The following is a 13,437-nucleotide window of genomic DNA, read 5'->3' as shown; positions in this document are numbered from 1 at the left end:
CAATGGCATTTGTACCATTTAATGTAATTCCAATTATAGACAAATGCTTAAATTTAGCACAGTAAGACACAGTTTATGTGCTAAACAAGTACAGATGGATACTATGGGAGTTTAAATACTATAGAAAGAAAGGGAATGGATGGAATTATCACCCGTATTTTACAAATGGGGAATGGAGGTCAAGCCCAGTGGGAAGCTCCAGGCAGGATGTGGTTGCCACAGAAGGAGGTGGTAGAGCTTCCCTGCAGTGACACAACTACCCTGTGCATGGCAGCAGCATGAGATTTGTCCAAGGTCACACAGGAAATCAGTATCAAATGCCCTCTAAATTCAAATTTATTGTGTGTCAATTCAAGTGTATTCACTGCAGGACAGTGCTTCTCAGAAACCATGAGGCATCTCAAAGCCTGTGTGAAGGAGAGGAGCTGAGGATACCAGAATGGCCTCTGCTCAGCACAGAGCACTGCAGCTATTGGCATTTAAATACAGGGCTTCCTTTAAGTTTCATTTTTTATGACTAGAGCAAACGCAATGTCCACTGGTTAAATATTTCACCCCCTCAATCCCATGCAAAGGCCCTACAGTTCAACAAATCACAGTTGTCTTGCCCATCCTGGAGCCTCCAGCAGTCAGGAAACTTTTAAAGCCATTTGACTCTGTGCAGCTTTGGCAGGCAAACAAAGTGGGAACAGTGAAATGTTACCACAGTCTTCAATCACAGTGGACATCAAGGGCAACATACACTGTGAGAAGAAAACTGTGTAGACTATGGGGCTCAAGTGACACATTCATATAAAAGATTTACTGTTCAGATTAACATGCTGAATTTTGATCAGTTACTTTGCATTTCATTACCATAGGTTAGTCCTTACTCTCGTTTATAGTCAAATCTCTAGACTTACTTTTCTCCCCGTGGCAGGACACATTTGCATTAACAACTTCTTCAGTTGCTCCACATCATAGCAATGTGGCACAGGCTTTTCAGTCAGATTGCATGGCATATACTTCCACTCCAGCACAGCATACACAGAACCCATCAATATTCCCTTGCTTCTCACCCCAGTCTGTCCTTGCTGTAACTAATTGTTAATGCCTTTCTCCTCATCATGAAGTTGTTTCTCTGCAGAATCACTGATACCATTTTTGCCTCTCCTCATACCTTCAGCACACATTCCTACTGCTTGCAAAGTGTTTTATAAACAATACAATTGTTTAGGACTTTCACTAATAACAGCTGCCTCACCCTCTCCTGTCCTCTCACAGATGTGTGAGCTCTGTTTTACTGATGCCGCAGAATCTCAGACTTTCTTGCTGATGGTGCTCTGCCTCACCTCGTGCCATAAAGTGTCTCCCTGCATCTCCTCTTCACCCTTGCTGGTTTTACTCTCATGATTTACATCATTTACAACCAGCCTTTCCAAAACTAATGTCCTATTTGCACACAGAAACTACACAGCTTGGTGAATCTCCCTTAAGAAGGACTCTAAGAATGGAAAAGTAGTAAAGCTGGAATGGGAGTCAATTAATAAAGGATTAAAGGATAGCAGCATAATTAATGTTAGTCTTTACAGATTTCTGGAAAATAGGTCCTATCAAAGAAATCCAATTTCATTTCTTGACAAAATTACAGCTTTGATTGATAAAGGTAATGGTGTAGGCATGATAGACTCAGACATTTGGAAATGCACTTGGCTTCATTATTTTAACACATTCCATCATTAGATTTTGACAGCCCCCAACCACCCTGCTGTCATCTTTTCCAGTCACATCTTTCACTGGTATGAGTGCCATCACATGGTTGGGGAAGTCAGGAGATGTGTCCTTCCCCCATTCCCACATTGTGTGTGACCTACCAGAATGTAACTTTGCTGTTAGCACGACGAAAATGACCAACATCTGTTCCTGAGCACATGTGAAATGAGGATAACAAGACTTTATGGAAGAAGATGGTATTTATTAGAAAAATTTGAATAGGTTGGTTTTATCCTCTCACTCACTCTGTCTCAGAGTTCATCCATCACATTGTTGAGTACACCAAGATGTGTGTTCAGTTAGTCTGGCTGAGATGATTTGCATGTGCCACAGCAGACAAGGGATATCAACCATTAAGTTCTCATTACAACACGCACTTTTCCTTGACTGGTAGTGACAAGTTAGATTTTTGGCAGATCTTTTAAAGTTTTTGTTAGTCAACAGTTGAGAACAGGTGGTCCTTTGTTTCCAAATCTTGCCTGCTTAGGCATTCCTAAGTATTAATGAGGTTGCAGCTCAGTAGCTGATTTTGTTTGTATGGAGTATGGCTGACAAATACACATTGGTTCAGCTGGTGTAGCTCATTAATGGCATAACAGGAGGAAGAACTGTGATCACACACAATGTGCTAGTACCTTGTGGCCTTTTAGTGTCCTTAGAAAGTGAGGTCCTGTGCTGGGGAGACGCCTGTACTGTGACTTTTGTCACAGCTCAGGCCTTTTGAGCTTGACAGCACAGCATATTCCTGTTTTGTTGCTGGGAACAATGTTCTTTGTTACCAGCACATGTCATTCTTCTCACACTTATTTCACTGTTTTTCCAGTGTTTACAGAAACATATTTGCATCTGCATTTCATTCATACCAATGTTAATATTTCTGCTACAAGTCTCCACATGTTTAGTTGTATGAGAGGAAAACCAGCTTATTACGGGAATCTTCAAAAGGAGAAAGCACAAGATACAGAATCCAGCAGAGTGGATGTGCCAGTCTGACACATTTACAAGGCACATTTACAAGGCACAAGAGAAATAAATGAATTCACTTTTCAAATAGCAAATGTGTTTACTGGGCTTAGCTTGTGTGATCCAATGGACTCTCCTAGCCTCAAGCAGAATTTCTCCAATAATGACACTGCGCTATGCTCACTTTAGACAGCTGAGAACTAAGCTATGCATCCTCCAAGCCAACACATCCTAGGAGCTGCAAGTTCTTGATGTGCCTATGCATGAATTCACAAACTGCAACATTCCCTGACATACAGACTCTACCAGCAAGTGGAGACTGCATGTGTCCTGACTACAAATTTGACTCGCTCTTTATTTCACTCCAGGAGCCAGGATTTGAGTGTCTGTGCTTCACACGTGGCAATTCACCCCCGAGCTGCTTTCCAAGCAATGCTGATAGCTCCCTGCAAAAGGCAAGTTCACAAAGACAGCTCATTCCAGGGCCTGCCCCACAGAGATGGTTCACACCTAGGACACATCTCTCCTCCCTCCTACTCTGCTCTCTGCTCCAGACTTGCCTCAGACAGCCTTGTAGCCTCAACCCCTGCAGCAACAAGCACATCACAGAACAAAAGCATCTTTCAGGACTGAATCCTGTTCTTCAAGCTGAAAAAAGCCCACAGAAATTATTTCAATTCCAGACACAAGGAAGCCATTTGGGGAGAAGGGAGGTTCCTGCCAAGTGATGTGCAATTAGTCACCTCCAGAGAGTGCCTGAGTGGTCACAAGCTGGTTCACAGCAATTCTTTATGCAGCTGGGGCTCTGTTCCTCCCACAGCACCCAAAGATGAGCGAGCAGGCAATGAATGTTAGCAGCCATCAATAACTATCAATTTAGGATTGACTCAGACTGTGGCAGAAGATGGAAAACTTCTCCTTACACAAATGCAAAATGCCCAAATCCTTCAGTATTTCCATTGTTCTGCCTTTCCGCAGTCACATCTATTCAAAATGTGTCTTCTTCACTACAGCAGAAGCAGAGAGCTCAGGAGAGCACTACAGCCATTTGTCACCATTCTGCAGATCAGCCCACTTTGTCTTAATGTTTTTGGTGATGGCACTGCTAATATGCAATGCTTCACTAGGATATAACTCTTTAAAAACTTAAGGGGTTAGGCTAAAACCAAACAACATACCTGAATGTGAAAATTAAATACTAGGGAACTCTCTAGAAACTAGAAATTCAAATGTGATAGAACTGTATAAATGGTGAAAATAGGGGAAACTGGAGGAAACCAAGGCAGCCTCTCCCTGAAAATACTGGAAAACTAAATTTTGTGTCACTGAATTCAGGTAAAATGATTATACTCCTCCTCATCTATTTAATATCTCCCTAAAAGTGTGTGCTTTTTCTCCTCATTTTAATCCATCAGAAGAACTGAATAGACAATGTGATGCTCAGTGCTGCATTTTTACACTTTGGCAAGTTGCTTCTAGGCATCCTGTGGGGTCATTGTCTTTTCTTCGTTTGGTAAATAATAACTCCCTTATTTTTACAATAACCCCCTTATTATTCCATAGACGGATTTCCATGACTCCATCTCATCTTGCTTGCTTTATTGAATAGATGAATAGATCACCTTTGACTTCACATAATTTTGCCTTTTCTTGCAAGACCCTTGAGCATCAAGCTCATTTTTTCGCCTCCTGTACTGAATTAGAATTCTTTTGATTCCATTTTTTTTTATTTTATTGTAGACACAGGCATGACGGACTCTAATATCGCAAAGAAAACTATAAGGACATTATATTTTATGAAAAATATCTGCAATTTATACTTGCAGCCAGCTTCAAATCTTAAACACTCCACATCCCAAGCAGGTGAGGTTTAAGGACAAATACATGCATAATTCATGAAAGCATAAGCATTATTGGTAGCTCTGTAAAATAAATAGTCCTTGGTAGACACTGTGCATTTGAAGGATGCACCATATTCATGCTAGCAATATAGAGCCAAATTTGTATTTATGGGGTACTTGCAATCCATTCAATTCTGTTTCCATTTGAACACACTGGTGAAATACAGTGCAATATTCTGTTTCAGTTACCAGCACAAGATGCACAACTCGAAGCAGAGCTCCCGATAGCCAGAGAGCACAGAAGAGCTGATGGCTGCACAGAGTCCACCAGGGATCTTGTTATGCCAATCTAATTAACCTGGAAAATGCTCAGCTAGCACCACGCTCTGGGCTCGCACACAGATGGAAAATGGGCTGCTCGACTCCTGTGTGTGCAAGGCAGGCTTCTCACAACTCCCAAGTCAGCAGAAACATTTAAGCATATGCTTACCATTAATGTTAAACAGGTGCTTAAGTACGCTGCTGAACAGGGAACATAACAAGGAGCACGCCTCCAGAGGACGTGATTTTTGCTTTAATTGCTGTTGCATAGGATTTATTTGCTACCCTTCGATATTACCAACAGCCTCCTTTACCTCCAAGACTGCAATTCTGTTAAAATTTGAGTTGGAAAATAGGGAGAGATGCTCTTTATAAAAAAAAAAACAAAACCACAAAAACCGAAAAAGAAAACAAGGTGCATCTGTAAAACCCAAGATAGTGGAACAGAGAGGAGCAAATTTTAGTTTTAAAATTCATAGAATTACTTATAGATTTTGATTCCTAGAAGAATGGCCAAATCCAACCAAATAAACCTTCCTTAACAAATTTTTAACACTATGAAAGTAGATATAAATATACATGGTTAGTGCAAATGAAATAAAATGCACAGAGAATAACATAAAATCAACAGGGAATATAATATGAACTTCTCTTCCCTGAGAATAACTCCAAACAGTGAGATCAGGAAAGGCTCAGTCATACTGATATGAACTACAATTAATTTCTGAATTACTGCTCTACCCACAGCATTTTATACATCCTTCATGTAGACCACAGATCCAGTTTTTAACAGTCAATAAACTCAGAGCTCATGAATAGTCATATTCCTGCATTACAATCACTTGCTTTACAAACTAGATCTTCATAAGTGGTACTTTCAGCCCCCTCACAGCCAGATGAGAAGGCATTATTATGAGCATATTTTTTACATCCTTATAATTAGGCACTGGAAAAAAGCAATACAAGCTTATTTCTAGGTTACTTCGGTGATATCATATGCTGCAGAAGAACTACTCAGTATTTACAGAAAACATGCCAAGCTATAATTTCAATTTTTCTCCGCGTTTTTAATAACGTCAGTCCCAAATGATAAGCAAATAAAAATGTTTCATTTTCAGCATGTTTTCCAGTTTAACATCATCAGTGAAAACAAACATAAACAGGAGTGCAGGCATGCAGTATGCTCTGGGGAACAGCTGATTGAGGAGCTCATGGGGTTCTCCATGGGGGACAACTTACAAAATGAGATGAAGTAAAAAACTCAGAGTGCTTGCCTTAACCACCTCACTCTTCTTTTCTTCTGCTTGTTTTCTCACCATGCAGTTCACTTTTTTTCCCCCCTTGTCAACTGCAGTGTATTTCACTGTTGTTCTCTTCTAAAAATTGAACATGGTGGGGTTATGTGTTGAGACTCAGATCTGAAAGCACCTGAGCCTCAGACAAAATTCTTACTCATTTCAGCAGGAGTAGTAAACCCATTAAGTTTGGCAAAAGTTTTGCTTGAGTAAGTGCTGAATAATGACTACAAAATGAGGCTATGCAATATGTGACTGGAATTCATGCCAAGTCTGTCTACACATGCCTGAGTTGACAAAATCTTCTGGCCAGTATTCCCTGTAACTTGAGAGGGATTTTCCACAGCATTGACCACTCCGTTTATCACCCAGTGCTTGACCTGGGCATGCAGTGCTCACCACTGCAGCTCATCCCACTGCCTTGAATTGTTTGTTTTCTCATTCTTGCTTTGATTGGACATTTGTGTACATCAGGATAACCCCTTAAGTCATTATTCCATAGTAATGAGGGACGAGATGGTGGGAATACTTCACAGAAACATTGAGTCACACTATGAAAGAGGATTTGTCACAAACAAGCTCCTGAACTGGCTGCTGCAGGTGCACTGAGTTTGCCATTCTTCTATTGCGCCTTGTGAGTGTGCAGCTCGGGAACCACCTATTTACAGCTGAGGGCTGGACCCAGATCCAGTTACACATATTCTCCTCCTGATCAAGAAAATTCCACTGCTTCTGTTCCCATTCCTCACTTCTATAGCAATGAAGAGGATATTGTGGGCATACAGAACTCACAGAGAAAATTCTGTGCTCCAAAACCACCAGCAAGGCACACACTTCCTCCCAGCCCACAGCATTACACAGGTGCTGCAGAAATTCCCAGGACCTCACCAATATCTCCACAGATGCACAAAGCCAGTTTTTGCAAGAGCTTTGCAAAACTATTCTGACTTACTCTGGATAATTCACTCCAAGGGCAACAGGGCACTACAAATGCCAACTTTCCTTGCTACAGTGCAAGGTCTGTTTGTTACAGAGTCCTTAAGAGGATAGAAAATCCATGCAATCTACAGGTGAATGCATGCTACAGCTGGGTCCCAGTTCTCAGTGTGTTGTTAGCATTCAGGCTCTAATGGTTTAGATTTATTTTTAAAATTGCATTCTCAACTGCAGCCTTTTCAATAGGACTGAATACTGTGGGAACTTGCTAAATGCAATGCTCCATTGGGAAGGAATGCCAAGCTTACTAAGTGACAGCATTATGCATTAGTGGATTACATGAGATTTAGAGTACATAAAACAATTTAATAAATGGGCTTTGCTTGTTAATCTCACGTGAGTCACTGTGTAGTACAATACTGTGCAGACAGCATGCATGCAAACACAGACCTAGAAGAATAAATCCTCATATTGCACTTATGATGACATTTAACCACTTGGATTAAATAATTTTAAAGCCAAGGGTGCATTATAATATTCTAGGGCAGCTCAGTGTGTACCTACAAACCACGGACCAAGAGATTTCTGCTACAAGATGGCATTTTGCTGAGATGGAGCTCCTCTCCTGCTACAGCTGGGCTGTGCTGCTGGGAGACTGGACCAGCTTCTGCACAAGCATGCAGGGACCTGGGAAAAACAAAGCTCCAAATGTGGAGCTCATCTATCCTCACATGCCACTGCAGTTGTAGTTGACAAACCCTGGTCAGATGGGCTGAGTAACTCTTGTCTCACATAGCAGCAGAGGTTGGAAAGGGTGCTCAGTTTCATTACAGATGCCCTGGAATGTCTATGACTATGTTTAAGCAACAGACAGACTCATCACTTAAATATCTGCAGGGTATGAGTTTATGGTTCAGCTTGTACCCCATAATTCCTTGAGTCAATGGAGAAAAGCTGGCATTTAAGAGTGCAGGTACTCTGGCCCGTTTTCCACATCTACATGGAGATGGGATGAATCATGCCCCAGACTCCACTGACTAATTTGTAGAGAGAGACCAGGCTGACTAACTTAGATATAAATGTCTATACTGCAGAAGCCAGTGTTTAGTCAGAGGAATCCTGTGCCCATCTTCCTCTAATGAAGAACTATCACACTCCTACAAAGACTGTTCCAGCAGTTCATCACCTTCACTGGACAAACTGGGCACTTCATCTTCTAGTTTGGAATGCTCTGGCTCCAACTTCCAGCTTTGAATCTTGTTTTGTCTTTGTCAGCTGCATTAAAGAGCCTGTTGGTACTGAGGGCTCTGTACCAACCAGAGGTGTTCTTGGGCAGGATTCTCTATTCCTTTCCCCTTTACATAGTCAGTTAAGCCAATACTGAGACAGTGCAAAGCTCTGCCAAGAAATGAGACCTCCGAGATATACAAGAGTGACACTCAAAACGTGCTGTGAACTATCTGCTGGCAGTTGAAAGACTCACTCCACAGCACAGAAAGAGAAACTCTCCTCATCAAATAAAGCCTCAGGCCATCAACATCTACAAAACTTACATTTTTTTGTATTTATCTTTACAAGCAAATCCAGACTTCATTAATGAATAAATGTTACCTTCTCAAATACAGATGAATGCAACGTTGTCTTCCCTACTGCACAGAGAGTTCGGTGGCTCTGTTGCTGCTCAGGGCTCTACAGCCACCCACTCAGCTGTCATTCACTAAAATCATAACAGTCCCTTCTACTTCTCCTCTTTTACTATTTGGGAAAGCAGTGAAAAGATTCAGAAAGAGAGGGAGGGGATAGACTGTCCTGTGTACTGTCTGACAACTCAGAGGAGGAAGGGAGGAATTAACACAAAGTGCACCTTTTTCCTTGCAAGCAAGAGGAACCAGAGAAGCTGCTGAGGAGTACTGAAGAAAAAGATGGAGGTGTGAGGAGCAACATCAGATTCAAGATTTTGAACCCTTCTGACAGTGAAAATTAAAGTTAGACCACATGCCCTCCTTCAATCTCACAGTGTTAAATAGAGATCCAGCAACGTGGAGTGTTTCACACGGCTCCCAAAGTTATTCTGAGACAGCCTGGCACCAGGAATTTCTCACAGGTCCTGCAACTTTAGTGGATTCCTAATAATTCCAGGCTTTGAACTTCTCTATCCCCTAAGGATGGATCTAGGAGGACACTACACTACATGGACAATATTAGGATACTACAGAGCGTGTGGAGCTCTCTGCCATGCCACCTTAAATGTACAAATTCCTAATTTCCACCAACTAGCAACATGACATTAGAACAGCCTCAGCATATCTCACAGCTTTCCCACAATGCAGCAATTCCAGTACCTCCCATGAATTGTTTGCCTGCTGCACTATTATCCTAACAAAGGGGAACTCTTGTTCCCCTTCATGCCTGACCCAAAAACTACACCAGGATGTTACACTCCTGAAAACACAACTTGCCTTTCACTAAGCAGCAGCAGACTCAGAGATTTTTTTTTCTCCTTTAATTCTTACTGTAGTATCAGGAACTGAATTTCTGCCTGGCTTTAAACTTCAGCTGAAGTCATGATAGCTCACCTAGGAGCTGCCACCACAGTTTCCTTGCTTTCAGCTCTGTGGGTCTCTGTGTTTCAGCTGAGGTACTAGACAGCTAAGGAATAGTACACAAAATCTGGATTGCATTTGGCTTCTAAGTCAAGCTGGATATAAGACAGAGGGAAGGCTAAAGTAGCAGGGAGCTTCACTGGATCAGAAACTCCACCATGTACTTCAGTGTGGGAGTTTCAAGAAAAATTAACCTTTACACAGCTTCTTTAGCCCATGATAGGACAACTGCATTCTTGGCTGAGAAGAATTTCGCCATGTTTTAGTGCCATGTGATGGAACACTGCAAAATACACACCTGTAAGTAAAATATGGCAAATGAGGGACATCACAATGGAACACCAAGGTCTTATTTATTTTAGGAAGAATTTATTGCTCCTGAGAAGCACCAGAGTTGTGTTTCTCAAGGAAGAGCAGGAAGACTCCTGGGATGACAGAGTAGCTTAGTCTTCATGTCAGTTGTACCCTTGAGCTCTCTGAGGCCTCAGAGGTGCTTGCAGACTTCCAAGGGGATAAGAGTTGCTACTGGGCTTATTTTTATTTGGGTTTTTTTACATGTACATCAAAACTGCAGCCATCAGATTTGGAATTTAAATGGTCAAGCTGAAAATCTACATCTCCAGATTCTTATACAAGTCCTCTCAATGAACCCAGACCGTCACTTTTGCCCTATTCACACATTTTTCATCAGAGTAAAGCAGAAACATGACACATCCACCACGTTTTCTCTTGGCAGTTTCCAAACAATCGAGCAACTGCAGGTTAGAGTGAAATTCAGGATGAGTGTCACAGCAACATCCTTCTAACACAGAGTGGAGTGCTTTCACTGACCACTAAGTGTGCCAAATTAACAGCCTGCTCACACACAGCACATTAATTTGCCTTCAAGACCCCTCTGCAGTCCCCCAAGCTCATTGTTCCCATTCACCCAATTGTCTACAACCAAAGGTAGTAGCTCCTATTACCCTTGTTGCAATTGCCCCTCTAACAAATTGGGATTTGCATGAGTGCTTGTAAGAGAAGAACCTGGCACTACTGTAAAGGCCCTCTTCCAAACAGCTCTTTTGGATACATTTGTTTGCAAATCCATTAAAAGCAAACAAACAGAAAGCCTGTGTACATGATAGATCAGTCCCTAGGGAGACACAGGGAAGTGTGGAATAAAACGCGTAGCTGGCACTATTGTCCTTGACCTGACAACTGGATGTGTAAGGAAAAGGACTGGAAAATTTTAATGAAATAAATTACATAGCCATTCCTAAAGTTAGGATAAAATGCAAGTGCATTAAATTTCCCTCCAAACGTGATGAACATTTATCTACACACCATATTGTTGCATATTAACCTCAAAAACACTGTGGAAAACTCAAGGGTATGTCAGCTGTTACTAGAAGAAACCACTGTGTATTAATCACTCCCTACAGCATTTGTGGAGAATTAAGAGAAATCCCACTGTAAGAGCCTGAGCTATTTCTGTAAGTTGCATTCCCCTGGCTCAAATGATGAATGGGAAATACAGCAGTAAAATAAAAATGGGCACCTTTCCAGGTAAATGCTGTTGTTTAAAAAAAAAAACAAACAAAGCCCTGGTGAAATACTGCCACAGGGATAAAAACATTTATCTCAGTGTCACAAGAATGGCTTCATTTTTTGCTGGTCTAATTAGGTAATAAAGAAATCACAGGTGTAGTGACTCCATGAGCTATTACCACACTTTAAAAGGGTCCACTGCATGGCCAGGGACCAGTGTGTCAGTATTATCACTTGCTGTCACATTATTTTAGGAATGAAATAGCTCAATTTAACAAAGATTTTTAAAGAGAAGAAAAATCAATACATAGTTAGATGCTTGTCAGGATTCTAAGCAACAGCAAAACTGCCAGAAAACAAACAAACAAAAAAAATAAAGTCATGGTGGGCTTTGAATTTTCAATGACTTTTTGAATCCTGCTGAGGAAATTAATGTAAGGCACATGTAATGCAACTCCTGGGATTCCACACACCCCAACCATGTATCACTGCTGGGTATACTAGGGAGGACATCCCCAGCATAGGTTTTGACATGAGTAGTTCAGGATTCTAATTTTTAATTGTAACAAAAGTGATTAAAAAGTAAAAATAGTATTTTAAAACAGTTTAAGGAAAAGGATAAAGAATATAGTAGGCTGAACTTGTTGGAACTTACATCAAAAGTGTAGCTCAGTTTTCAGGATTGCGCCTGCTAAATACTATCTTGAAGAAATATAACATCCATTCAAGTACCTTAAAGCTCAAATAGTCACCTAAACTTAACTCTTGCTTAAATGTACTGCAGAGTCAGCTGCAATCACAGACCAGATTAACACAGAAACCAGCTGTGTGTGGTTAAGGTGGCCCAAAAACCAGACATTCTTTAAAGGAACCACCTGTCCCAATGTAACAGTTTCCTTGTCTTTAAATTTCATTCCCAATGTCTCAAAAATGAGTTCTCCCCAGGAAAACCTTGCATCCAAGTCCAGGGAGACTGCCCCAAGTGACAGAAGTGACTGTGACTTAGCAGCCTGAGGGGGCAGATCCTGCTCGTGTCAGAGGCAGAGGCAAAAACTCTTGTCTGTGGCTGAAGGTTTGAGGTGTGGACAGATCCTGCTGCACACCCTGTGTGCAGATCGATCACCCAGCCTTCACTCACCAGCAGAGCTGGGCAGATGAGGATCCATTTTGCCAGACTTGGAAGCACCAGCCTGAAATCCCAGCCCTGTGCTGAGTGGCAGTGGGGGAATCCCTGCCTACTCCCCATTCCCTGACTTCACAGACTAGCAAGGAAAATGTGCAAGAGGTTTTTACTAATTCTGTGATTTTACACATTCTGTGTATGTGAATTGGGCTCACCCTGTACTTAAATCAAATAATGCCATCTCAGCTGGTTCATTATTTTTTCTTACTGACAGAGACTATCTTAACCAAAGGCTATTATGACCATTAGGATCAGTAGCTTAAGCAGATAGTAGTCTAAATTTCCCAACGTTTAAAAAGTTCCAGCACTAGATATTTCCGAGGCATGTAAAAAGCACTATAAAAGGAGCATGGTGCAATCACACAGGCTGTGCAATTCTTCTGGAATAAAAAAATGTTCATAGAAGTTCCTGTTCAGTTCCCTTACTTGAATTCACAGGTCACATAGCATTGCACCTTCCTCTTAAACACTACTGCTGGAAAAAGCAATATTATTGGAGTCGGGAAAGGAGGCACTTCCTTAAAAAGCCAGCAAAGCATTTTACTACAGAACTTGATTAAAGGATGGCGAATAGTTCAGCTGCTCCTTGAACACGTCAACAGAAGGCATGAGAGAAACAGACACTACCTTTGCATTAAATATTAGCATTTCCCCCCACAGGGGAGGCAAAGCACAGACAGGAGCACTCTGCTTGAGCAGAGAGGGGACAGGAGACCAACAGGTAGCCTCTGCGAGCTTCAGGCTATTTGAAACAAGTTGGTTTTAAGGCGAAGCGCCCTGCGGCCGTTCCCGGGCTGCGCTGCATCCACCCCACCGCAGCGAGCTCCTCCCGGCTGCGGAGCCGCAGCGTGCGGGGCCCCGAGCACCCCCAGCCCCGCCGCCCCCAGCGGGTCAAGCCAGCAGGCAAAACACACCAATACATTTCCATCAGCACAAGATGGCAACCAGCACTTCTTCCGGCAGAGCAGCTGGATGCTTTTATATTTTCCTTAAGGGAGGAGGGGAATTATGGA

General features: G+C 41.9%; 1 protein-coding gene across 2 annotated transcripts in view; it reads right to left on the bottom strand.

Annotated features, from left to right (window-relative positions):
* The window catches only part of DPP6 (dipeptidyl peptidase like 6), a 526,589-nt gene that overhangs the window by 454,431 nt on the left and 58,721 nt on the right, over positions 1–13,437 (bottom strand). The window lies entirely within an intron of this gene.

Source organism: Lichenostomus cassidix, chromosome 2, assembly GCF_008360975.1.
Source record: "Lichenostomus cassidix isolate B80296 chromosome 2, HeHo_3.0, whole genome shotgun sequence".
NCBI classification, from domain to species: Eukaryota; Metazoa; Chordata; class Aves; order Passeriformes; family Meliphagidae; genus Lichenostomus; species Lichenostomus cassidix.
This window is presented reverse-complemented; position numbering and strand designations above follow the sequence as displayed.